General features: G+C 43.9%; 1 protein-coding gene across 1 annotated transcript in view; it reads left to right on the top strand.

Annotated features, from left to right (window-relative positions):
• Positions 1-24,733, top strand: part of LPP (LIM domain containing preferred translocation partner in lipoma) — a 319,560-nt gene that overhangs the window by 67,430 nt on the left and 227,397 nt on the right. The window lies entirely within an intron of this gene.

Raw genomic sequence — 24,733 nt, 5'->3', positions numbered from 1 at the left:
TTTTGCGTGAGTGTTTAAATTTTCAGCACGTTTTCTGTGTGTACTTAAAATACAAAGTTGTACCTCATAAATGAAGAAGTAAATACATTTTAAGCAGCTCAAGAAGTCCTTAGACTAGGAGGTCCATCAAGAAAAGCACATGGAATTGGCAAGAGGAAGACTGATGCTGTGATTGCTTGTGATTCTTTTGCTGGTAGAGGCTTTTTAAGGACCCTCTCTTTGCTTGTGTTTACTCTTCCAACATCCTTCAGCCTTTGCTTGAGTTGTTGTCCTTGTTTCCAAGATCTCTGCTCACTTTCAGCATCCTCCGGTCACTGCAACCTTGTTGCCTCTGCTCTCATGTGTTTTCCTCATTTCCTCTCTTTTTCTGGGAGATCTCCTTTGCCTTGTGCTGCTTTTTCAGAGGTCACTCTTCCATCTTCTTGATGATTGACTTAACTGTGGACCTGTTGCTCTGTCATTTTGGTGGTACCCAAAGCCCAGGGTGAGGATCAGCCACAGCCCTGGTGGTGCCTTGATTGGGCTCACAGTCTGGATAAGCAAGATGGGTAAACTTGTTTTTGCTGGTGTTTTTGCTCCTGTTTTGTCTGGTGTCTGGGCTCACTATGAGGAGAAGTGAAGGCAGTGCTGCTGCCCCAGGGAAGAAGCTTGTGCTCATAGTGAAACAGGATGTGCAAGCAGGTTGTAGGAATTGGGAAGGGAGCACATGGAGACAGGTGAAACTAAATTGGGCACATATTAGAGAAGTGATGTGCTTGTGGGGTCCTCTTCACAAACACTCTCTTCTGCGAATGTGTGAAATTTGAAAGGAGCTGGTTGTTTCAGATCCCCTTTTTTTTTTTTTTTTTTTTTTGAAAGGGGTAAAAAACCTGATGTTATTCAGAGATAAGTTTTATGTTTCAGATTCTGGGGTAGTTGTGAGTCTTTTGTTGGTACACAGCTCACTCTCATGAAACTGCCCAGCACTGCATGGTGTTCAGACTTTCTGTCAGCAGAGAACTTGGTAATGCTCCTGAGACTGTGAATACACAGAAACTGACTGTGGAGAGCTAAACTTTGTGGGATCTTTGCTCTTGGTGGAAATCGGACTGTGATTTGAATTGCAGTTGAAATATGTGCTCTCTGCCTCCACGATCACCTCTAGGAATGGGGACTCGTTGCTGCTGTCTTAGGAAAAAGCAGGTTCCTTCACAGCCCTGCAGCTCCCCATTGTTGCTCCTGCAGCTCCATTGTTGCACCACAGCTGCTGGTGACACTGCACAGCTCTCCTCACTGCAGATGGGGAGGATGCTGGGAGGGGACAGGGTCTGTGGCTGGAGACCACTCCCCATGTGAACATATTCTCCCTGAGGAGGAAAGTGCCTGCATGCTTCTTGTGGGGAAAAATATGGCTGAAAGAATTTAGCAGTGATAAATGTCATAAAAAATACTTATGCTGGAATTTGTAAAGCCTGGAACATCTGTTCTCAACAGTGCTTTGATCACGTTGTGAGGCTTTTAAAACGATACTTCCATGAATTAAGTGAGATCCTTATGGCTGCAGGATTCCTTTCAGTGCCCTTTTTTCATGGAGCAAAAAGGCAAATTTCACAGGGAACATTACATGACTTGAAACACATATTTTAATGGTTAGTATCAACCAAACAATGTTTTATTAGGTGCTAGAAAAATGTTCCAGTTCCATACCCCAGGAAGCAAAGCACTCCCATTTACTTTTTTAGCTTATGGGAGCTGTACTTTAAAAAAAAAAAGAATCAAGAATTCATTGCTTGTATGTTACCGTATTCAAAACCAAACCAAACATGGTGAAATGAGCTTAAACATTTTGAAGCTGTTGTCAGAAAAGGTCCTTTTTGGGCTTTGTTTCCAGGCAGAGCTGCAGACGAGGCAGAGGATCTGTGTTTTCTGAGGGACCCACAGCAAAGAATGGCAAGACACTGGTGATTTACTTCCCTCAGTGCACTGCCTTGGATTGAGCAGCTTTTGGTCATTCACTTTTCTCTGAGGACTTGTGCTTTCCCCATTCCTGGTTGTTTAGCAGGCTTCTGCCTGCTGCCCTTCCAGCAGCTGTGTATTTGTGGCTGAAATGTTGTGGTGCCAAATGACTTGGGTGATCTAAGGAGTGTGGAGAGCCCTCATGGCAGCTCTTTGCAGTGTCACACCTGGCAGGAGGATTTCTGCTCCTCTGCCTTCCTGCTATTTGTAGGGAAAAGAATACTCCTGGGCTGTTTGCAGAAAGAGCCTGTAGGATGTGAGGGGCAGCAGGAAGGAGGGAGAACCTAAAGAGGAGATGTGGAACAAGGATTGGTCTCCTCCTCTGCTACATTTGTGTGTTCATAATTGAGAAATCCTTTCCTGTTGCTGCAGCCAGCAAGTCTGGCAGCTCCCAGTGGCATGCTGGGCAAGGCTTCTTGCTCCCATCTCCCTTTCCCTCCCTGGGATGAATGAATGGGCTTTTGTGTGACCCCACAGCTCTACCCAGCAATCAGAAGCCTGGGAAACTTAATTGTTTCTTCATTTAAAGACTGTCCAAACTATGAATGGAGGAAAGGTTGTGGTCAGAAATAGCAGAGAAGGAATATGGATGGGCTTTCTAGTAAGGTTCTGGGTGTCAGGGGTTAATTTATGAAAACTAAATTGTTTAATTCCTCCAGCACCCAACAGGTGAACAGGCGGCTTATTGCTGTGACATATCCATTTATAGCAGTTTTCCTTTGCTAACACCTGTGACTCAGTTCTGTTACATACTTATGCTGTCTGTTAATTATTTACCAGTGATTTACAAGTACAGAGTGCAAATAAAATGCTTTTATGCAGGAGACTGCATTATACACCCAGGATTCCTGGGAATTAGGGCACTGTACTACTGTGTACAGTCCCATCAACATCCCTGGAGTTCTGATGGAGGAGTCCTTGTATGTACCTGATGAAGGGGCAGCCCCTTGCCCTGCAGAACTGGCACTCAGAGGGGCTGTGGTCTTAGTAAAGGGCTTACTACACACAGGGCTGTGGTGTATGAGAGGATCTCTGTCCTTTGCTTCCTTTCAGATCGATTTTTGCCATTTTAAATTACTTTCTTCCCCCTCGACAAAGGCTCATTCTTCTTCATAAGTGATGGTAGCAGCAAACTGTTTTTTAAAAAACCCACAGCATGATGGGCTTTTTTTTTTTAAAGAACAAAATAGTATAAAAGTCAAGTAGCAGATAGAGTTCTGACTCAGCTCATAACTTATGATCCTATGCTATTTCTGTAACATTTTTAGCTTATGACCAAATTTTTCTAGTATTAGGACATTGCCATAGAAAGTGTGTCAGTCCCTGGCTGCCAGAACCTGTCACTGTACAGAATATATACACTTCTGAGCAAGTGTGCACAAGTAGGGAAGTGAGTTTATCTGCTGTGGTTTCAAATTGCTGAAAGTTGGGGTTTTTTTGTTTTTTTTCCTTGTTTGTTTTTGGTTGTTTTTGTTGATTCGCTTAGCAAACAGAGTCGTGCAGAACAACATAGCTGCTTTTTATTTCTCACGCAGTCAGGCACTGAGCTCCCATCCCCAGCTGTGCCTCGTGCCACTGCAGTTGCTTTGCTGGTAGATTTTTCAGCCAGTGCAAACTGCTGTAAGTCAATTCAAGCTGTATCAACTGTGTGGATCTTATGGAAGTTGAGGATCTGGTCATACAGCTCATGGTTCAGTGAGGAAGAAGTTTGGGAGATGGTTGTCCCATTCTAGGCAGGCAAGAGAGTATGTGCAAAGTTTCTCTAACCTCAGGGAAGGCATGTGAACAAATAAGCGTCTGTGTAGCAGAGAATGTGATTGCTGAGGAAATCTCAAAGTTTATGAGTAGGAGTTTTTATAGGTTCAGATCTGCTGTGGTTTCAGACACTTAAGGACATTTAAAATATTGAAACCCCAGACAGTCCAGCCACACATGCATGATGCACAGCAGCAAAGCCATCCTTGTGTTTAGCACTGCTGATCAGCTCGCTAATGCAACATCTGCTCTGGGATTTTGCATTTAAATTTTGTCTGGATAATGAAGAGGAATGCAGGGCTAATGATCTGTGTCCTGTTTCCCTTCAAAGTGCTTTATTTACTCTCTGTGGCTACTTTTCATGGTTCTTTGCAGCAGCCCTAAAATGTCAACTGACCTGAAGAAATCGACAATGGATGCCTAAAAAATCCAAAAGAAAAGCGAGGAAGGATGTTGCTTTCTAGCTTTTCATGTGAGCACCTTGTAATCAGACTCCCTTTGATTAAGTAACCAACGAAGCCTATTCATGTGTACTCCAATTAAAATTTAATGAAGCAAGAGGATGTATTTGTATATGCTGACTAATGCAGGAGGAATAGATTCCTGTAACTCTGCTCTGCAAGCCCTTTCCTTTGCCATCAGGGCTGGATTTACTAGAAAGCTCCTCAGCAGCTGTGGACCTCCCCTGGCATGAGCAATCCTCAAAAGTCTGGGCTGTTGTGCTCACAGCAAGAGGTGATGATGTCCTGAATGTGAAAGAACACAGCTCTTTTGTAGGGCACAGACTTATCAATGAAGCCCAGCTTGGCTAATTGCAAAAGGTGAGGCAGGGCTTCTGCTCTAATGTACTCCATTGGAAAAGATCAGGGAATTGCTGGATGTGTGTGCTGTATCTGTCTTGCTATCAGCTGGATGAGTGGAGCAACACATATCAAGAAGAGAAGCCCTGTGCGCCGTGATTTTTAAGTAGGAAACTGATGTTCAAGAAGAGGAGTCTGTATGACAGCTAAGCTGGTGTCAGAAAACAGCCAGGCTTTTAGTGCCTCTGCCTTTGCCATGGGTTTATTGGGCAGTTGCTTTGGTGCCTGTGTTCCCAAAGGGATGTGGGCCTGCTTTGCAGAGCATTTTGTTTCTGACAGCACAGGGAATGTACAGACTCCTGTGTGGACAATGAAATGACCTGCCAGGAGGGGTGCAGAGGCTTGCTTAATTTGGCACTCCATCTCTTCCCATGTATTTCTACCTCTGGGGCAGCTGCAGAGCTCCTGCATCACCTTGCACCCAGGATGGGGATTGGAAAAAAGATATTAAAGGATCTCACCTGCTCATGACACAGTACCCTGTGACTTCAGCTTTGTGCAGGGACTGATAGCCCTCCTCTGGAGTGGAATGTGGCAGTGGGGTGATGCTGCACAGCTATGTTAAATGCCATTTTTGGACAAGCAATGAAAGGTCCTGCTGTATCCACTCCCAGCAATGGGCTGGGCGACAGAACGGAAATGCCATGGTGGAATTTGCCTTTGCTGCTGACCCTTGCATGACACGCGAGAGCTCCTCATCGCCAGACCTTTGTTTTGCCTTACCCAGAATACAAAGCAGTGTTTCATTGGCATGGCTGGCTGTTTTCCTTCTGTCTTGACTCAGTGGCAGAACTGCAGCAAGCTTTCCAGAGACAGGCTGAGTGTTCCAGTTATCATCTGCTTCAGCCCCACATCCGTCCTGCCAAGGCTCTTGCTCGTGCTGTTGCAGTGAAGTGCTCAAGAAGCCTTCAAAGGGAGATGCAGCTCTGGAGCTAAGATCTTGGCCTTCATTTTTGGCCTGGAAAGCTGCTCTTGGAACAGTAAGCATGAGATTTCTCTTGAAACCTTCTTTGTATGTGAAGAAATAGCTGGAAGGAGAAGACCTGTCAGTTGAGCTCTAAGAGAAAAACCTATTGGCTCTGAATACACTGGGGACATTATTTAAGGTCAGTTGATCTGTGAGAAGGCACAACTTATCTAATGCAGCCTAAGGTTAGTTATGCAACACACAGGCTGCTCTTTGTTGTGAAGAACAACTTGAGTGTGTGCCTGTGAAAATCAAAAGTCTTGCTGAAGGCGTGTTGTGTTCTGGCTGGAAGCTATTGGGTGTCCTCCTCTAGTGGTTTTCCTTCTGCAGCAGATTAGCATCACGGAAAGGTTTCCAGTGGGAAAGGCACTCAGCCCTTGCAGGCTGCAGGGTGGAGCTGCCAGCAGATGTGTGCTCTGGTGGGCGCTGGTGCAGGACCACATGCATGTGGTATTGTTTCAGAGCAGCTTTTACTTCTGTCTGTTCCCACTGTGCATCTCTGTGTCGTAGACCAGGTCACTGCATTGTCTAGATGATTACACAGGACAGTGTTTTAAAGAAAACACTGCATGAGGAGTGTTTTCTGACTTCTAAAGAGAGAGATGTAATAATTTGTTATTTATATTGCTTTGAAATACAACATTTGCAGTATGCTGGCTACATGGCACTGACATCTCCTTTCTCGGAGAACCTTTCTCTCCCCATCATCTCTTATTAAACATGCTGCCCTGCCAAAGTGCCATTATGTCTCCAGAGAGACTCAGCAAATAGAAGAAAGGGTATCTTTTTCTTTTAAAGTAGAATTGGTCTCCTGTGCCTTGTGGAGTAGCTAAGAGCGAGCAGTTCTGGGTAGGTATTTTTGGGTTTGAGTCTCTGTGTACAGTGAAAAATGCTTTATTGCTTATGCAAAGGTAAGCATAATATCCAGCAAGATTGCCTGATATGCTCGTGGATTGTCTTCTTTCTGTGCTTTTCATTTGTGTGGTATGTACAGCGAGGTTTAGCATTTGCAAAATGAGGATATTTTAACCAGCTCTGCACAAACACCTACGTGGTTTGTTAGGTGTGCATTCCTGGGCAGAGCTGTGGGGTGGGGGAAATAATCAAATACCTTGAGGATTTTTTTTTTTTTTTGAGGACTTATGTAATACACAGAAAAATTAAACCCTAAAAGGAAACAACCGAGGTGGATAGTCATAAAATGCTGTTTTTTCTCAAAGTTCAACTTTATATATAGACACCTTGATGAAACCCATATTGTCTGTGATGGAAGGATGATGACTGTGATGTGATGTGATGTGGCAGTGGGGGAGCAAACTGGGGTGGCTGCAGCAATCCCTGCTTTGGGTGCCTCAGAGATGCAGATGCTCTGAACTCAGTGGGAGTGTTCCCATCTCCCTTGATGCAGCTTGGGACCAAAAGGGTTTTCCTGAGTTGCCTCTTGCTCTGAAAGTTTTTCTGTTCTTGTAAGCTCCCTTTGAAGTACACTCTGGAGCTGCAGTTAATAAGAAATTTCCTCTGCTTTACAAAGATCAGATTCTGCCTTCCCCCTTCTCAGCATCCAAAATGATTAGCAGTTCCTGTGAATCCAAGCCTATGGATTTTATGAAGACCCCTGACAGCCAGGGGTGATTGTGTTCTCCCTGAGTGTTTCCTAAGCAGGAGGAAATCAATGCATGAAGGGGCACTGTGCCTGACATCTATTAATTACACTGTCCCCTTATATCTAACACGCTAGAAGAGGGTCTGAAAATCAGCCCCCTATGCCCTGGCTAATTGATGGAGAAACAAATTGATACAAATGAATTGAACAGGTTCCTAAAAAAAAAAAAAAAAGAAGAGACCGTTTATTTGGTAGCTGGGATTGGAAGGAACAGTTGCAAACTCAAGTACAACATAACAGCAGTGTGAGATACTTGGTTGCAGCAGCCCCCCTGAATGGTCCCAGCAACCTCACAGAGCCCCACACTTAAATGCTTGGGAATAAACACTTCTGCTGTTGATGCTGCATCAAATGGAGGCATGTGGTACATGCCTGGGGCAGTGGGCAGGGGGATAGTTACTGTGTCCTTCCCTCAGATGAGCTGATTTTGAAGCATTACCATCCTGACTTTTGCAGCACACATTCAGCTGAATATGACATCAGAGTTAAGAGCTGTGGCACTTGTGGTTACAGCCTTGGGATTCCTTATATTTACTTTCTAGGGAACTAAAATTCAAAGCAGCTTTTATGGCTGTCATGACAATACTGTCAGTTTCAAAAGAGGTGGCTAAGTGTGCATTGACCTTTAACTAATAGGCCATATCCTATTTTCTGTGTGTTTCCAATTAGGAGAAGTATGCTACAAATTTTTGAAAGAAATTGTTAAAAGAGAAAAGTTACTTAACTTTAAGACTTCTGCTTTTTTTTCCCAAAATAAAAATAGTGAATTCTTGTCTTAGCGCAGAAGGTTTCATACGACTACTATTATAAGCTGGAAATCAAGATTTAATAATAGCACATACCATCTGCCACCAGTGGTGGAAGAACAAGAATGAACCCTTGACTGCTGCAAGCACTTTTAATTTGTAGCTTGGAGTGAGGTTGCAGGGCTTCACATCCATCCGTGGAGGAGAGGATGGGATTCTTGGTTACCACTGCTGATTCTCTTCCTGAGCTGTTGGGATTTTCACACTGCAAATTGCAAGTGCAACATCTTGTTCTTGCTTGGTGTGGTGCTGGGCCTTCAGAGTAAAATAAAGGATGGTGCTGACTATGTCAGGTTTTCTGAAGCCAGCCAGTTGTAAAAGCTGGAGCAACTCTGTGGGAAGCCCGAGATGAGTTTTTCACGTGTTTTGATGGTGGTGGGAGGTGATGGGCACATCTGGCTGAGACAAAGAAGGGTTTGCTTCTTAGAGGCCACATCTGTCCTCCTTATTTTCCTGAATGCACATTGCAAAATAATTTAATATCTTTGTTCCTAAAACTTGGGATCATTTTCATGAGCCATGGTGGATCTTTTGCTACCTTAGAAAAAGCAGAGCATATTTTTCCACTTTTTAAAATGTACTTTGCCAAATAGGTATTTTTGTCAAATTGCAGTTTCCTCCAAAACATAATTCTTTATATAGAAAATGGGATTCCACCTCTCCTAGACCTTTGCTAACAGCTGTTCTGCTAGCTAAATGTCACTGAATTAAAAAGAAACAAAAATAAGTATATGATGGCTTTGGATAGATTTTAGTTGACTGTTTAGATCCTACATAGAAGTAATCCTGCTCTCTTCTGAATGTGGGGATATTCTGGGGATTACTGCCCTGCTATTTTACCCTGCAGAACACTGATAGTGCAGCATTTCTGGAAGGCTGGGATATGTGTATAACATGTACATGGCTTTTGCCAGCCCAGGGAAGTGCTGGGACAGCCCTGTGGACACTCGAGAAATGAGTGTGCTGCTGGTTTTGGCAACTCAGCCTTTAGAGCTGACCTATAACAAAGTTGATGCAATGGGATAGTTTCAGGTTGGGGTGTGTAGGAAAAGGGGACCCGTGCCAGCCTTTTGAAGGTTGCTTTGATTTGTTGCTGGGCACACTGAGGACTCCTGGTGTATTATCTGAGGATTAAGTGCAACATTAAACATTGGAGCTCGCTTGTCAAAGAAAGGGCAGGTTATCAAAATATGATTTATAACCAACAGTTTACTACTAGCTACAGTAATTAATATGGAACATGATGGGGCCCATCATTAATGTGCTTTGTTGTCTCAGCTTGCATGACTGCTGCTGGCAAGGCTGGCTTCTGAGGCTAATGAGGGACAGGGAAGAAAGAAAGCTGTGCTGCTGTTAGCTGATGGTAATATCTCTCCAGGTCACACACTGTGCCGTGTGTTGCATCTGATCACAAATCTCAGCCAGACATACCTGTCCAGTAAAGGCTGCTTTCCCAAATTCTTGCTTAGAGAGACAAGAATTTCTGTTTGTGCCAAGGTCACTCAGAGCCAGTGACAAACTCTGTTAGTGTTCCATAGGGAGTGCACGAACTGGTCTGGAGATAAGGAGAAATCTTTGTCAGTGGTCCAAATCCTACTCAGGTTGTCGATGAGAGAAGGCAGTTAATCTCCAGTGGTGGTGATTCGTGAACTTGTCCGAGGGAGGAGAAAAACAGAAGAGGCTTTTCCAACATTTTCTCATGGCCAAGTGCCCAGATGAGGGCAATGACTGGTGCTGTTCTGCTGATGGGAATCTGTTGGCGAGGAGCTTGTGGTTGGTTTGAGATGGGTCCCACTTCCTGATAGCCCATCTCGAGCTGCCTGAGAGCTATGTGACTTCAGCAGAAGTTTTATTATCATGCTAGTTTCCAGAGAGATGTTTGGAGCCATTCCCAGCATTGGGTTTAGCTGCAGCAGCAGCTTGAGCTCCTTTCTGGTGTTTTGGTGAAGCGTAGGGCAGTGGTGGCTCTTCTGAGGTGTGTCAAGAGTTCATGTTAAAATAAACAAAGCTGTTCGCATGGTCTGTTTGCTGTGTCAAGTCCGTGTTTACCTGTATTCCAAAATCAGATCCCACAATGTCATCCACATTTGAGAAATACCTGAGGCTGGAGGGGGTGCAGGATGCAGTCAGGTCTCCTGCACGAAGACAGAGCAGTGGGGAAACCAAGTGCCTTTGAAATTTGGCGTGACTGAGCTCCATGGTCACCATGATCAATTGTGACCGTGATTTAGAATGTTTTTGGCTTACTCACCCTTACTTTATACATTTTGGTTGAACAGCAGACCTGCAGCTGCCCACAGTGGCAACACCTAGCTTGGGGCACTTTTACAGCAGAGTGTATTGTACCTTAGTTTTATTGAGCATTGCCCAAATAGTTAAGAAGGATGTCCTAAAGAGTCTTGTGATAGTCCAGATTTAGCTGCTGGCATTGCCCAAGAGCATCAGGGCTGTCTGCAGGGAGACTTTAAGGTTTCAGCAGTTCTGCTTCAGCAGGAGCCAGGTAAGCAGTAGTCTCATGGTCCTCTCTGCTCATCTCTTCCAAACATGACCTTTTTGTCATATTTGGTGATCTAATCAGATAAATTTATTTCATGTTAAGATAGCATGATAAATAGTACATTGCCTGGTTTAGTTTCCATGGCCTTGGTTAAAATGGTTTTTGCTGTGTGCATTTAGTCATCCCTGTTGCTGACTGTAAAAGGGTGGAGGGATGTATCTTGTGGGGCATATGCACCCGTCATGTCATTTTTTATAGATTTCAGCACTTGACCTCCTTACTTATCCTGTAAAGGAGTCTCTTGAAAATTGACTAATTCCACTGGGGTTTATGCAGTCTGGCTAAAAGCCAAGTCCTCCCTGGATGGGTGCAAGGTGCATCAAGGAGTTTGAATATTTGTGTTCTTAATTCTTGCTTGAATTAATCTAAGTCAAGGTAGCTGAGTGGCTGGGTAGTGCAGTGTAATGCCATCATTATTAAATTAATGCCAGATAGGACATGATGATTTTATGACCTATAAATATGACAATTAATATTTGTATGCAAACTGTGAGTCTGGCCCAGAGAGATGCAGAATGGGGCATCACTGAGAAGTGGAGACTCTTTAGTGTGTGATTTAGTAGGTTCACACTACAGAGCTGACCAGATAACTCAACACAGGGTTTAAAACATTGCTGCTGCTGGTTTACTTTGCTTCTTCAGAAATATTTAGTATTCTAGTTGGTTTTAGATTTTTCTTGTTGAATTGATGTTTGTGGTGTAGCAGCAGGAGAATTTTCTCTTTAGGACTTTCAGTATATTTGACAAAGATGCATTTCTTTCAGAGCTACAGGGACAGCACAGTCAAAGATTGTGGAGTAGAGCACATGGCCAGAAACAACTATCTGGAAATTAACATTTCTGGCTAAAATATCAGCACTATTGTCTGTTGTGGAGAGGGCCAAAATGCTATAAATGGCTTAGTTTGGTTTGATGCTAGAGACAGTAGATTACCCATCCCCAGTAATTGTAGTGTCCTTCCCATTTGGAGGGTTCTTCAGAAATTTTTGCTAGAATTAGATTCGTGCTTTGCAGAGGTGGGGACAAATTTTAAATATTTTGAAGTCTTTTGAAAATAGTAGCAATCTAATCACAACAAATAGCACAATAGTGATGTAAACATGGTGATTCAAGTGTTGCTTAATGATCTTTACCCACTCCATGTGGTGCCTTGGGCCTGTCAGCATGAATTTCAATGGAATTCTAGTTGCTTTTCCAAACATAAAAATAGTCCTTTTCCCCAAAGTAAGATTTGTGTCTGCTGCCTCATGTGTCTGTGTAGACAGACACATGTACAGGTAGACTTGGTAGCAGTAGTGATGTCTTGGGTGGTTTCATGCTGTATTAACGAGGAGTGTGTTGTCAGTAAGTTTTCCAGTATTTGTTAAAGGTTTGCATGGGTAATAAAATCTTGTTGGCAAAATTGATCTAATTTTGAGATTGAGAGGTGTGAGAATAAAAGATCCTTTACTGTAAATTGTAGGTAGGTAACAACAGAAACTTGAATATTAGAAGAAACTGAGTATCGCACAAACCACACACTTTCACATCACTAAAACAAGAGCTGTGCTCACACAGAAACATGAACCTCTTTGCAAACCGCAGAAAGTAAAAGGGAGCTCTCCTGTTTCATTATTGATCTAATTGCTCTTTTCTTGATATGAGAAACGATATGAAATGCTCTTGAATATTCCAGTACGCACAGAAACAGACCATTACTTTTGGAAACTTTTAAAGGCATAGCACATAGTGGTAAATAGCCAGGTCATTTATTTCTGAGAGTCACAACTGCCTACCTAATGTCACCTAATTGTTCTACTGGAACTGAATATGTTATGGCTTTGATGAGAACTTTCCACTCAGGAGTGATATTAAATGCAGGGAGCCTAGCCCATATTTTCATGTGATTAAATCAGTTTTGGAAGATCTTTTAAGTAAGTCCTGTATTAAGAAAAGGTCCTCTTTTTACAGTATCTCAGTGTTGAAGTGCTTTAAAGCTGCCTTCTCACCCAAACTGCTCTGCAGTTCTTCGTGGTTGTTGCCTTTATCTATAATCTCTTTCCTTTGGTTTACAATCCCATTTCAGACCAAGTTTCCTGATTAACCTGAAAGTTCGGGCCTGCGGGACTTGTGCAAAATGTGTGTGGTTAAAACCTCGCCGTGTTTGCGTGTGAGAACAAACATGCATAGGAATGAGGTTCCTGGATTGATCCAGCGAAATCTGGATGTGTTTCAAAGCCGTGAGAGCCTGAGAGAGCCGTGCTTTTCTGGGGGGAGCTGTGAAGGTGAGCGTCAGCCTGTGCTCACCTCCGTGTTTTACAACACTCCTCCATTTATGATCTCCACCAGCTCTGCTGCTCCGCCTGCTCCTGCCAGCAGTCTCACCTCCCACTCTGCTGCCAGGCTGAGCAGATTCTGGAATCTGCTGGCTGCAGGCGGTGCCAGCTCCCTGACAGAGTCCTGCTCGAGGCTGTGGCAGAGCTGACACAAGGGGATCCTTGGTTCTCCTGGGGTTTTGGAAGTGGCTTTCTCCAGTAGCACTGGACACCTTGTCTTTTCCCTGTTTCAGTAACTTCTCTCTTGCTCAGTTTCTACAACTTAAAAACACCTGTATCACCAAATTTGGCGCTCTCATAGGATGGTTTGGGTTTGAAGGAACCCTTAAAGATCATCTTCCAGCCCTTCCCTGGGCAGGGCCATTTTCCTCTAGACCAGATTGTTCAAAGCCCCATCCAACCTGGACCCTCAACTAGAGCTGCACAGTGGCCTTTTTTTTTGTAGTGGGTAGTTCATCTGAAATACCAAGTGGTGAGAAAGAAGCACAATACAACTTTTAATAAAAGATTTTTCAAGCAGTTCAATTCATTTTGAGAACTACTTTTCACTTCCTAAAATCTCCAGCACTTCAAAATGGTCTTGAGATTTGCAGAAAAGCTCACTTCCAGCAGTAGCTAATAATAAAAGGTGGAGAGGAAGAGTGACTTCTCTTAATAGCTTGTTCTTAAGACATCTCAATGACTCGTTTGATGAATCAGTGATGAATTTTTTTTACCTGAATCTCCTGGCAATTCCCTTTACCTGTATGGCATGTTAAACTCATTGTAATTTTCCTTTCTTGTTTATTGAGTTGTAGATTTTTTCCCCCTGCCCAACAAAACTGAAGTTAATTAGGTCTGCTTAAATCAAGATGAGAACAAGTCTCCCAGCTGGCAAGAATATGATTGTATGGTTGAAGAGATGTCACTGCTATAGAGAAAAATGGCCTGGTAGTAGTTTTTCAAATTGCTGTTCAAATCCATGTTCATTTTAAAGGCATTTTCCCTTGAATTGTCACAGAGTCCCAAGGTACTGAAGACAAACTCAAATAAGCCTACCCAAAAGTCATCCTCTCAGAAATCTTAGGAGCTATCTGGCTTTGGGTGTCTGCTCCTGAGCCAGTAGAAGAGGAAGCTGGCTTTTGGTTTAGGCAGATCTGGCCAAAACCAGATTTGTTTGCGTTTGTGCACCAAGTTTTGTTTTGTTTTCTTTCTGGAATAGTGCCTGTATATATAATATAATGTGGGAAAAGATTAAGTAAATGCCTTTCAGAAAAGCTTTAACAGACATTTGGCAGAAAAGTAGGAAAAGGATGATTTTTTCATTGTTTCCTCAGAGCTCAACAAACCATTCTTTTGAGTCAAGGTGAATTGTTGATGTATTTGCAGGACTAAATAGCTGTTTCTGAGATGCAGATAAATAGTCTGCAAGCTTCCAGATGCTGCCAGGAGGAGAAGTAAACATTTAGCTTTGGAAATGTGCAGATCACTTGCTCAGATCCCCTGCCCTTGAAGGACTTCTGTTCTTGTTGCTGTTTCAGTAGCAGGAGAAAGGCCTCAGTTTGGAGCATTCTCTGCTGGCCAGCTCTGTGACAGCAGCCCATGCCTGCCTGTGAGGTGAGCCACAGTCGCAGCAGGTGGATGGGAAGAGCCAAGGGGCAAAGGAGAGAGGGTGGAAATGGAGTTTCTGTCAGTGTTTCAGTACAGCTGAAGTGCAAGACTGACGTTCATTAGCAGTGGTGAATGGTAATGCTGCGCTTGCTTCCAGCCTGTTCCTAAGAGTGTTGAATATTTCTGTGCCTGCTGGAGGGCAGCTGGGGAGAGGAGAAGCATTTTACCTTTAAATTCATCTGGGCTGAACCAGGGGGAGGAAATACTGACCCTTCAGCTCTGTGGGATGACAAGAAATTAATTTGTAATCCCCAGGCAGGTTCAGAAATTTTAATCATCTACCTAGCTGCTGTTTTCTTGCTTTTGAGTCAGAAGTTGGAAAATACCAGCACACATGAGTTGGATTTCCATCTTTATACATCCAGTCACTTCAGTTTTAAGTGCAACATCTTGTGCATGTTCAGGTGCTTGCCCCACATGGCACATTGAATTGTAAAAATCGAAATTAAGCCCAACTTCCACTTTCCAGAAGAATGGTGCAGTTCCCACTGAAGATCATGCTGTCCTGAACTCTCTCAGTTCCTACTTGATGACATTTTTCCCTCCATCATGAATTAAAACATGGTGCTGAGTACCCATCTAGAGACAGCCATGTTTCAGTGGCAGATGATATTATTCCTGGCTCTAGGAGTTTGTAAAACACTTTGGGATCCTCTAGAATGGAAAGTGTTGTTGTTTGTTTGTCTGAGGCAGTATTTTCACCATGCTTTATTTCAATTGCTCCTGTTATATGTGTTGATTTTCATTATATCTTCAGATAAGGCTCATATGAAATGGGCTTCTGTTTTGTTTTCTCACCAGAGGAGTGATTCATATTCAAATTGAAATGTGGTATTGCTCTAAGCCAACCTTCTCCCCATGCGCTAATGGGAGGAGAGGGAGAAACAGGCATGGACCAAGCAGGATTATTTTTCTTCTACTGCATTTAGAAACTTTCCAAATGGCTTTTCAGGAGGACACGCAGACTTGCCTCGCATGGGAGAATCCTGGTCTTGTATGTTTTAACAATATCAGATGAGCTTGTATCTCCTCAGTTGTCTCTTTAGGCTGCAGACCCACATGCTACTAGAATTGTTCTCCAAAAGAAACAAAAAAGGTAATTTATGGTCCCTTTTAAGTTGAGGTGTTTTTTTTTTTTTTTTTGGTGGTCCTATATTTTCTCTTTATTCATAACACTAGTTTTAAGAAAGTCACTGGCACTAGTCTTAGGGCAGTGACTCCACAGGCACCTTCTGCAGCATGGCCAAAGCCATCAGCCCTTGGTCTCTGCTCCTGCCTGATGCTTTCTCCAAGGAAGCTGGTTGCCATCTACAGGAGAGGAAAACTGCACAGTGTAGCTGATGTTTCTGTTCTGGTTAGAACTGGATAGCCCAGTGCAGACTTCCTCAAGAAGTTTTACCACAGATACTCAAGAAATGGAGAGAAGAGGTGCTGAGCTTCCAGCTGGCGTCTTGTGTGTATTTAGGATTGTGTTGCTCTGTCACCTGCAGCTCAAAGTGAATGTCATTGTAGGTCTTGTGGAGCCTGGTGCCTGTCCAATAAGCACCCAGACTGAGATAATAGTGTATTTAATGGAAATCAATAAAATATAGGTGAATATTCTCACCTTAGTTAAAGTGACCTAGCTGAGCCTACTCAAGAGGATATTTACTGGGTTTTAAACTTAAAACACAGCTCAGTCTATCTCTTTCCTTGGTCCTTCCAAGCTGGGCTTGGGCAGGTGAAATGATCCTTCCTCATTCACCCTTTTCATTTTCACAGTTTGTGAAACTATTTGAACATTCCTAAGGTGCTCTCAGGTTTTGAGATAAATGAGGAGACAGTGACACTTTTAAAGTAGCACCAGAAGAGCTGCTGAGCCTTTGGAGGATGTGCTGCTTTGAAAGGAATACTGGTGACCATGTCCTCTGTGCTCTGTGACAGTTCAGTTACACCAACAGGCTGAGGGCATTGCGATGGTCGAAAATGTCCTGCACTTTTGTTGGCGTAAAATAAGAATTTATGAGAAAGTTTTTCCAAGGAGGAAGAAAGAGAAGAAGCTGTGACAGATCTTCATAGCTGATGGTGTGTTCATTCACCACGGGAGAGCTGGTGAGACAAATGTGAGACCTTGGTTACACGTCACCTAAATACTTTCTGACTTAAGAGCATTTGAGCTGGAATCACTTGCAATTAGCATGGGCTTGGCAGAAACTGGCACTGCTGCTGTTTGTGCAGAAACTGCTTGCACAGTCCAGTTGTGCCAGGGGGAAAACTGCTGTTAGCAATTAGCACAGGGGTAGTCTTGAGGTGGTGTCTGTGCTGTGGCTGCTCGTAGAGCAGCTGATGTCCTTGATGGCCCAGCAGCAGCTCTGCAACCAGCAGCACAGCTGTCTGTCACCTCTACCCAGTCTGTCATGCAAACGTGTTCTTTAACCTATTTGTCATCATAGCCACACATTTTTTAGGCAGCTATTGGTGTCTGGGAGCTTTTAACTGCATTGCTTTTGAGAACTTAGGGTTGCACATGGTCCAGGGAGATGTGACCATGGCTCTGCTCTTCACAGTCTGCTTTGAGGCAGTTTCCTCAGCTGGCTGTGGTCAGGCTGAGGCAGACTGCAGCCTGTTGCAGGCTCAAATGACCCAGCTGGGAACAATTGCCCAATTGACACAATAAATTATATCTAAATCTGTTAAATTGAGTAAATAATGAGGACCACAGGGCACCTGCTGATCCCCATTACCTATTTTGCTGGAGGTTGGGCAAAGTGTCTCCTGCCTGCCTGATGGAGCCTTGGAGCTTGTGAGTGGGTGGCGTGGGAACTGGGGACAACTGAGGATATTCGTACAGGGATGCAGAGTTGCTCCTTGGGGCAGAACAAGAAATGTATGATTCTTGGCCCTAGAATGAAGAAAGCAAGACGCTGTGGACTTGTTGCAACCTGTGCAGTCTGTGAATGTTTTCTTCTCATCAGATGCTGCTGTCACATAAGTTATTTTCTTGCCAAAGGGCAGGGAATGAGCTAGCAAAGTGGGAGAGAGGGCTGCGTGTTGTAGAAATCAGTGCATCAAATGTGCAATTCTTTACTTTCTGCTTTTGCAGTGTTTATTTACCTATAGGATTTGAGGGGGCAGAAGGGATGGTGGTGTGGGACGTTCATCTGTCTCATCCAGGAGAAGGCGTGTATTCAGATGAGAAAGCATTATGCATACAATGCCTGAAATCAGACCTTAAAATAGCACACTCCACATCTTAGTAATGTATTGAATATATCTGGATAAGAAACAGTCTGATTGAAGTATTGAGCTTATTGTAGTATGTCTGCTGTGACTCATCAGGAAATTGAAAGTCTTGGGACAAAACTTACCCCCCTTTTTGGTAGAGATGGGAATTAGTCTTAGATGGGAGGTAATTAATTGTTCTGTGATTGCTGTAAATAGGTACTGAACAACAAGCTCGTACTGAAATATTTATATCCTAAGCCCTGTCTTGTGAGCCCAGCTATCCAGAGTCTCCATCAGACAGAGACAGTGAAAAAGAAAGTTCTTTGGAATGAGCAGCACTTCCACCTACATGCATTTAAGCGAGACTGGTTGGAGGTGAGCTGGTAGGCTGCATGCTGTAATAAGCCTTTTACCAGGATAATGGCTGTAGGCTACAAATGCTGTTTCTCCTTAGTCTGTCTATTCAATGCAAACATTAAAAAAGAAAAAGCTCTCTCCCTCAGTAAAGTCTATAATACTCTTAGTCCCCAGTGTACTCCATGAATATTAACCCAGCCAATGTCATAACACTCCGTGGAGGCAGATGATGCATGTGCAGCCTTTTTCATCCACTGGAGAAACTGAGGCAGTGGGAAGGACTTTAGACTTCTGGTTTTGGACTGGGGCAAAATCCTGGGCAGCAGCTTGGCTTGATGGTGAGTAGGCACCTGCTGGCTGGCCCTTGGTGGGAGCATGGGAATTACAATTTTCAGGGTCTAATCCCCTAAATTTAGGGTTTCATTTGGAGATATTTGCTGCTTGCTATTGCAGGCAGTGCTACCCTGCTTGTAGAGTCACAGAGGGTGCATTGGCACAGCTGGCAGAAGTGGATTGTGAGGGTTAAGAGTGTGTGCAGGAATATCTCTGTAATTTACTGAGTAGCTATAGCCTTTTTGTATCTGTCTGACTGCAGGATATTGCTGGGAATCCAGATGTTGAGAAAAGAAGCAAGAGAATCAAGATGATCAAATACCTGTTTAAAAAAAACAGTGCCCAAGGAAAAGGAGCTTGATGGCTTTGTGTTTGTCTGCAGTGAAGTCATGGCAACAGAACTCATTTAGCAAAATTAACTGTTTCTCTATCTTACCAAAAAAAAAAAAATCAAATTAAAATGATGCAAGGGAACATCCTTTTATCTAAACCAAATGAGTCCATTTGTGCCAAAGCAAAGGAGTCATCCTGGGGAGTTTGCTCCAGAGAGCACATATTTTATTGGTACAGAATGTAACAGTTGTCCCAAAGCCATAACTGTAAAAGCATGGTGCCTTAGGCGAGCACTTTCAGTAACAGGAAAACCCAAACTTAGGTTCCCGCACCTGCATGCTGTTGAAATAGAAGCATAATTTTAAGCTTTTGGTTGTTTGGGATTTCAGCTCAGTTAAGATGTGGATGCAGCTTTCAGGACTATAATCTCTTTAAAACTCCTTATGGGTAATGCTTACTTTGGAAATTATCTGAGGACAAATCGCTGATGCTGCATTGGCTTGGGTGCACCCAAATACTTGTAAAACACCAGTTGCCTCTAGGTCCCTTTGACTTACATTAGACCATAGGCTTCTTTGTGCCCAAGACTCGTTTTAATCTCCTAATTCAAGTACTATTTGAAATAATTCTCACACAAGCCCCAGAGATGACTCTTCTGTGCTACTTCTGTTTTGATATTAACCTGCCCATCTCCAGGCACAGACCACTCTGTGAAGCAGCACAAGAGGTGAACCACACAGCGACTGTATTGGTAGGCACGAAAGTTCATTTTACATCACTGAGAATCTCATATTTGGAACTCAGAAATTGTTCATCTTGCTAATGAGCAGGGGCAAGCTCCAGGGAAAATATCACGAACTCAGATGTGTTGCTTGAGGCGCCTGGAAAGTGGCGTTTCTCTTAAGCAGTGTTTTCCAACCAGATTTTACTTTGTGGCTCTCTGGGAGATGGTTTTAGGCAACACCTTATGGTTTCCCTGAAAGTGTCTGACAGCAAAGAAGCAGAGTTTTTATCTGTATGAAGGAGTGCAACAGTTTGGGGAAGATTTTAAGGATGATTCAACTTTGAGATAGCTTCTGTCAAAAATGTTGGGTAAGCTTCAGACTAATTAGAAACTTCCCCTTTCGTTGAAATCACAGAATATTTTGATTTGGAAGGGACCCATAAGGCTCATTGAGTCCAAATCTTAAGTCAGTGCTCACCAGGTGAATGTAAATTGTTTTCCATTGGTTCTCATACCTGGATGACACTGATGCCTTTCTCCTGCAACTTTAACTTTGGTTTAATGAAAGAAAAGTGAATACTGAATGTATGGAAGGAGTTCTGATCAGTGAAGGAAAGCCACAATCATTGTATATCTAGGTAGATAACTCAGATGTTATTTGAAGGTGATCCGTGTCAAAAGTCGATGTTTAAGGGTTCTTTTTGGAAAGCATCCCTTTCAGGAGGGACCTCATGAGAATAGTGGGGCTCTCCACACTGCTGGATCACACTTATCAGATGGGTTGCACAGGCTGGCTGAGAGTCATTGACGCCTCCCAACTCAGCCTCAGGCTGGTGTGTTTGCAGTAGTGGCCTGTTTATTGCCACTTGTTTTCTCATCCCCAAGCCTGGACATAGTCCTTGGTTTAGCTGTGTTAACAGTGTGGGAGCAGAAGATCCAGGCTGAAGCAGCCTCCTGGCACAGCCATTCCTGTGGGCTTGGGTGTTGCCATCAGGAGAGAAGAGTGCAAGGGGGTGGGTGGGAGTGCAAAGCCCAGGTGGTTGCTCATCAGATGTTGTCAGAGGCTTTTAAGGAGTAGCAATTCACATATCAGGCTTTCTTTGGTGAGGGATGAAATTCCCCAAACCAGAATGTTCACAAGTGAGGCAGCCCCAGCCCTATGGGCTGTCCCAACACGCTTGGGGAGGATAAGCACAGCGGAAAAGCCCAAGGAACTGCTGCCAAACGCCTGGGAAGATGCAGCCCACGGTGTCTGTTGTGTCTGAGATCTCTGTAAAGTCTCTCGCATCTTTCCTCAAGTTTAGTTTTCCAGTGGAGGCTGTTGCAGTAATGAGAATGTCTCCCATCTGCTCCTCACATGGCTTGGCACATTTAGCCAGAATATATATATATTTTTATTATGGGGTTAGCCAGTGGTAACCATGACAATTAGACTTATCACGCAGCAGTTTTTTTTCCCTCCTTGAGTCAGTTTGAAATGCTGACAATTAAATGGATACAGTACACTTTAGAGATCCATCAGTCTCTTTGTTGTCTTGACAACCAGAGTATATTTAGAAATGTAACAAGTACATGGAGTTCAATTGCACTTTTGCTAAAACATAGTTTTGTAGCTTGAGAATTTAATCTGTTGTTTGTAGATCCAGGTGCTTATTTGAGCTATGCCTGACTTTCTCTTTGGTCTCTCTGGGAAGCTCCAACATTGGCTGGTGGAAAGAAGGCCCTTGTCAAGTAGGGAGCAAACCTGCCCAGTGTGTGTGGCAGGGGCTTGGGTGAGGGGCTGGCAGCCACTTCCTCCTTGGGTACTGGATGTGCTGGATGTTCCTGTGTACTTGTAGCTATTGATTTGTAGTGCCAGAGGAGCCTGTGTGGTTGTTGTCCCAGATGTTTGTCTCTGCAGATCCAGCTCAGCAAACAGGGCTGGAGAGCCATGAGCAGCATGTCCAAACACCCTCTCCAAGACGAGCTGCTGTCAGGGTTCAGTGGTGCTTTGGTACAGGAGGACAGTGCCATGCTGCATTGACAGTGGCAGACAGTGGCTCTCCTCCTGCCCCTGAGCTACCCAAGCAACTCTTGGCCATGGAAGCAATAGCAAGGACTGTTTCTCCGTACAATTTCTTCTGTTTTGTCTTTGGTTTGATGGGGGCGTGTTTCTTTGGTTTTAACAGAATACTACTACTATTTTTTTTATTCCTTCCAGTTTGACTGGCAAAATTGAGTTTATGCTCTCCCTGCTGAGCTGGAATAGCGGTGTGTGGGCTAGCTGTCTGGAGCTATGGATTTTTAAGGCTGTATCCAGGACTGGAAGAGAAGGAGGGAATTACGATGGAGTGCAATTGTGGAGCTCTAAATAAGCCTGTCTCCCAGCACCCCTGTGCACACACTGGGTGATGGTGGGTGTGTGTGGAGTGTCTATGTAACTCCCTGCCCTTTCCCTTTTGAGCCAGGAGAGAGCTGTGGTTGGTGCAGGCCCCTGTGTGGGTGTGACAGCCATACCTGCAGGTGTGGTGACGTGCCAGCCCAGAAAAGCAGCTGGGATGTGTGGCCCCCATCTGCTGCCATCCTACAGCCCAAAGGCTGTGAGATAGGGGCTGGCACTACAGTGCCCTTGTTACACTCTTAGCACATCTTCAGATCCAAGTCTGGACATGTGTGGATCAGAGTACTTCCCTGGCTTGAGTGATAAATGAATAAAATTAAAGTCAGATGAGGAAATAGCTCAAATGTTCCCCACTGCCCCTCTACCTGGCTGACCCAGAGTTGTCCTGGTCAGGGCTGTACCTTCAGAAGACTCACAGGCTGAGGAGCTGCTAAAATGGACTTCTTTGTGGTGAGGTGTTGATGACCTTTCATAATTGGCACATCCCATGGCAGGGACCGGAGTGTTTGTGTATTTTCTGTAAAACATGAAGCAAGACTCCTCCATTTCTCCCTGTCTTAGGCTTGGCTGCTAATTGATTCTTGGCAATATAATTTGGTCAGGAGAACAGAAAAAACCCAAACAAAACAGAATTCTCCTTTATCAGCAAAGCTGTGACAAAGCAGCAGTCTGAATAGGAGACTGGTTGCAGCAGATGGAGTGGCCTTTTGCTGGAGGGAACCAGTTCATTTGGTGAGATGGTTTAAAGAAGACAATGGTGTGTCCATGGCATGGGTGTAGTGGTGTTCATCCCTGGGCAGAGATCTGTAAAACTGGTCAGGAGTGCTGCTCTGCTCCTGGGGAGTACAGCCAGGTTTGCCACTGGGATGGTTTATTACCAGGAGGTGAGGAAGGCTCCAGGGAGTGGAGTCCACCCTGAGGTCAGCTATTAGGGACAGCCAGCAAAAAGTATCTGTATTTCCTTGGCTGCACAGCATCTTGTCTATGCACTATACCCAAAATACTAATAAGGCTCAGAAGGAGGACAGAATGGCATGATTTTGCTTCCTTCTTCCCTGTGTTTCTTTTTCATTCATTACCTGTCAAATAATGTTGTTGATTTCTCAGTGTATATGCACAGCTCAGTTTAGGTTTTGTATTTTCTTTCTTCTCTCCATTTCACCAATTTCCCAATGAAAATCCCAAACCATAGTTATATTTCCACTCCAGCTCTGTTTGTGGACTGTTAACATGCTTTGTTCCAGTGTTTAATAGCTGCTGGGGTTTATTCTTAAAATATAACCACCAAAACCTAACAATCCTAATGACTATTCAAGAGAGCTTTAGACAAGTTATCCCAATCCATCTGACAAGGATAATGGTCTTCTATTAGAAGATACTTAGCTGGAGGTTGGATGAGCTGTAATGTTTATGGGTCTGCAGATCTGTAACCAGACAAACTCAGAATGACTCCTTAGTTTTCAGTGGAGCTGTATTTGTTTATTACAGCTGAGGCTTAGGCAGTACTTTGGATGCAAATTGCAACCTCTGTGAAGTTAAGTGGGGTTTTGATTTAGTTTCTGGAAGCAGTAATGTCCACAGAGAAGCAAAGAGCTGAGACCCACACAGCCTGAAGTCTGTAACTTTGGGTTGCTCCCTTTCACTTACTGTCAAGATCAGATTCCCTTGGCTGGGGCTGCTAATTAAAATGCAGCTTTTCTTAAACATCTCCTAAAGGCAGGCAAGAGAGAGTGGAAGTGCAGCCCGTGCAGGTTATGTATCTCCCTCCACTTTTTGCAGAAAATGCCAGTGCTTGGGTGGTTCTCTCTGACTTGTGGTTGGGCTCTTGACCTGGAGCTTGTGCTCTCAGCTCCAAAACTGCAAAGGCTCTATGCTGAGTTATCTGGCTCTGATGTACAGAGAGCTGGGATCTCCTGTGCCCCAGCTTACCCGTGCCCATGCAGCAGTCAGGAGACATGGACCACTGCTCATCACCCTCACTGTGTGTGGCATAAGTGATTCACCATGCATTCATTTCTGGTCTCATAAGGGGCATCAGTTTAAAGCAGGCTTGAGACATAGGTTAGTGTTAGCTATTTGAAGTCTGAAGTCTGAAAGCAACATCAAACAGGGAGTAGAAAATGTATCATGCACAGAAAAATCTCTGGGATTTGCTTCTCCCTTTAAAAAACAATAGTAATAAATTCCTAACTGTTTGCATATGCTGTCTCCTCTGTGGTCAGGACACCTGTCTGCTTCTTTGCTGATACTTGATACAGGCTTACAGTGCTTGCAAAAATGTTAACGTGAATTTTTTGTCATGGCAAATATGAAAAGAATATCCAGTGTCTGTGTGGGCAGGTTCTCAGCAGATTTTTCTCTGCTTTTTGCACTTCGGTGTGGATCTGAAGCAACTGCTGAAATTCTGCTGCCCTTCCTTCACCACAGACCAGGAGGGCAAAGCTGCTGCCCTGGCAGTCCTGGTTCTCCTCAGCAAGACAGCTGATGGTGGGGCTAATAAGTTTTAGCCTGACTTCATTAAAAAAGCAATACATGCAACTGGCTAGAAGTGTCTCCCCTTCTCTTTAATGACTTTTGATCCTTGGCTGATCTCAGGAAAATAGGGGTGAGGATGCAGTTAGGAGGGGCTGGGGGTCACCTGGTGACACCAGGAGCATGGTGGGCTGGGAGACCAGGGGAATGTCGAGGTGAACCTTTTGCTAGTTGTCACTAGTACCTTTTAAACTTGCTCATTTCTTCTCCAGGACTGAGATTAAAGGAAATAGAAAACATCAGAGTAAGCTTGGATGTCAATAAGCTGGAAGTATTAAAGACTGCTGGTTGAAAAAAGCTTG

Source organism: Molothrus ater, chromosome 10 (assembly GCF_012460135.2).
Source record: "Molothrus ater isolate BHLD 08-10-18 breed brown headed cowbird chromosome 10, BPBGC_Mater_1.1, whole genome shotgun sequence".
Lineage (NCBI taxonomy): Eukaryota > Metazoa > Chordata > Aves > Passeriformes > Icteridae > Molothrus > Molothrus ater.
Note: the sequence above shows the minus strand (reverse complement) of the source record. Positions and strands in the feature narration are given on the sequence as shown.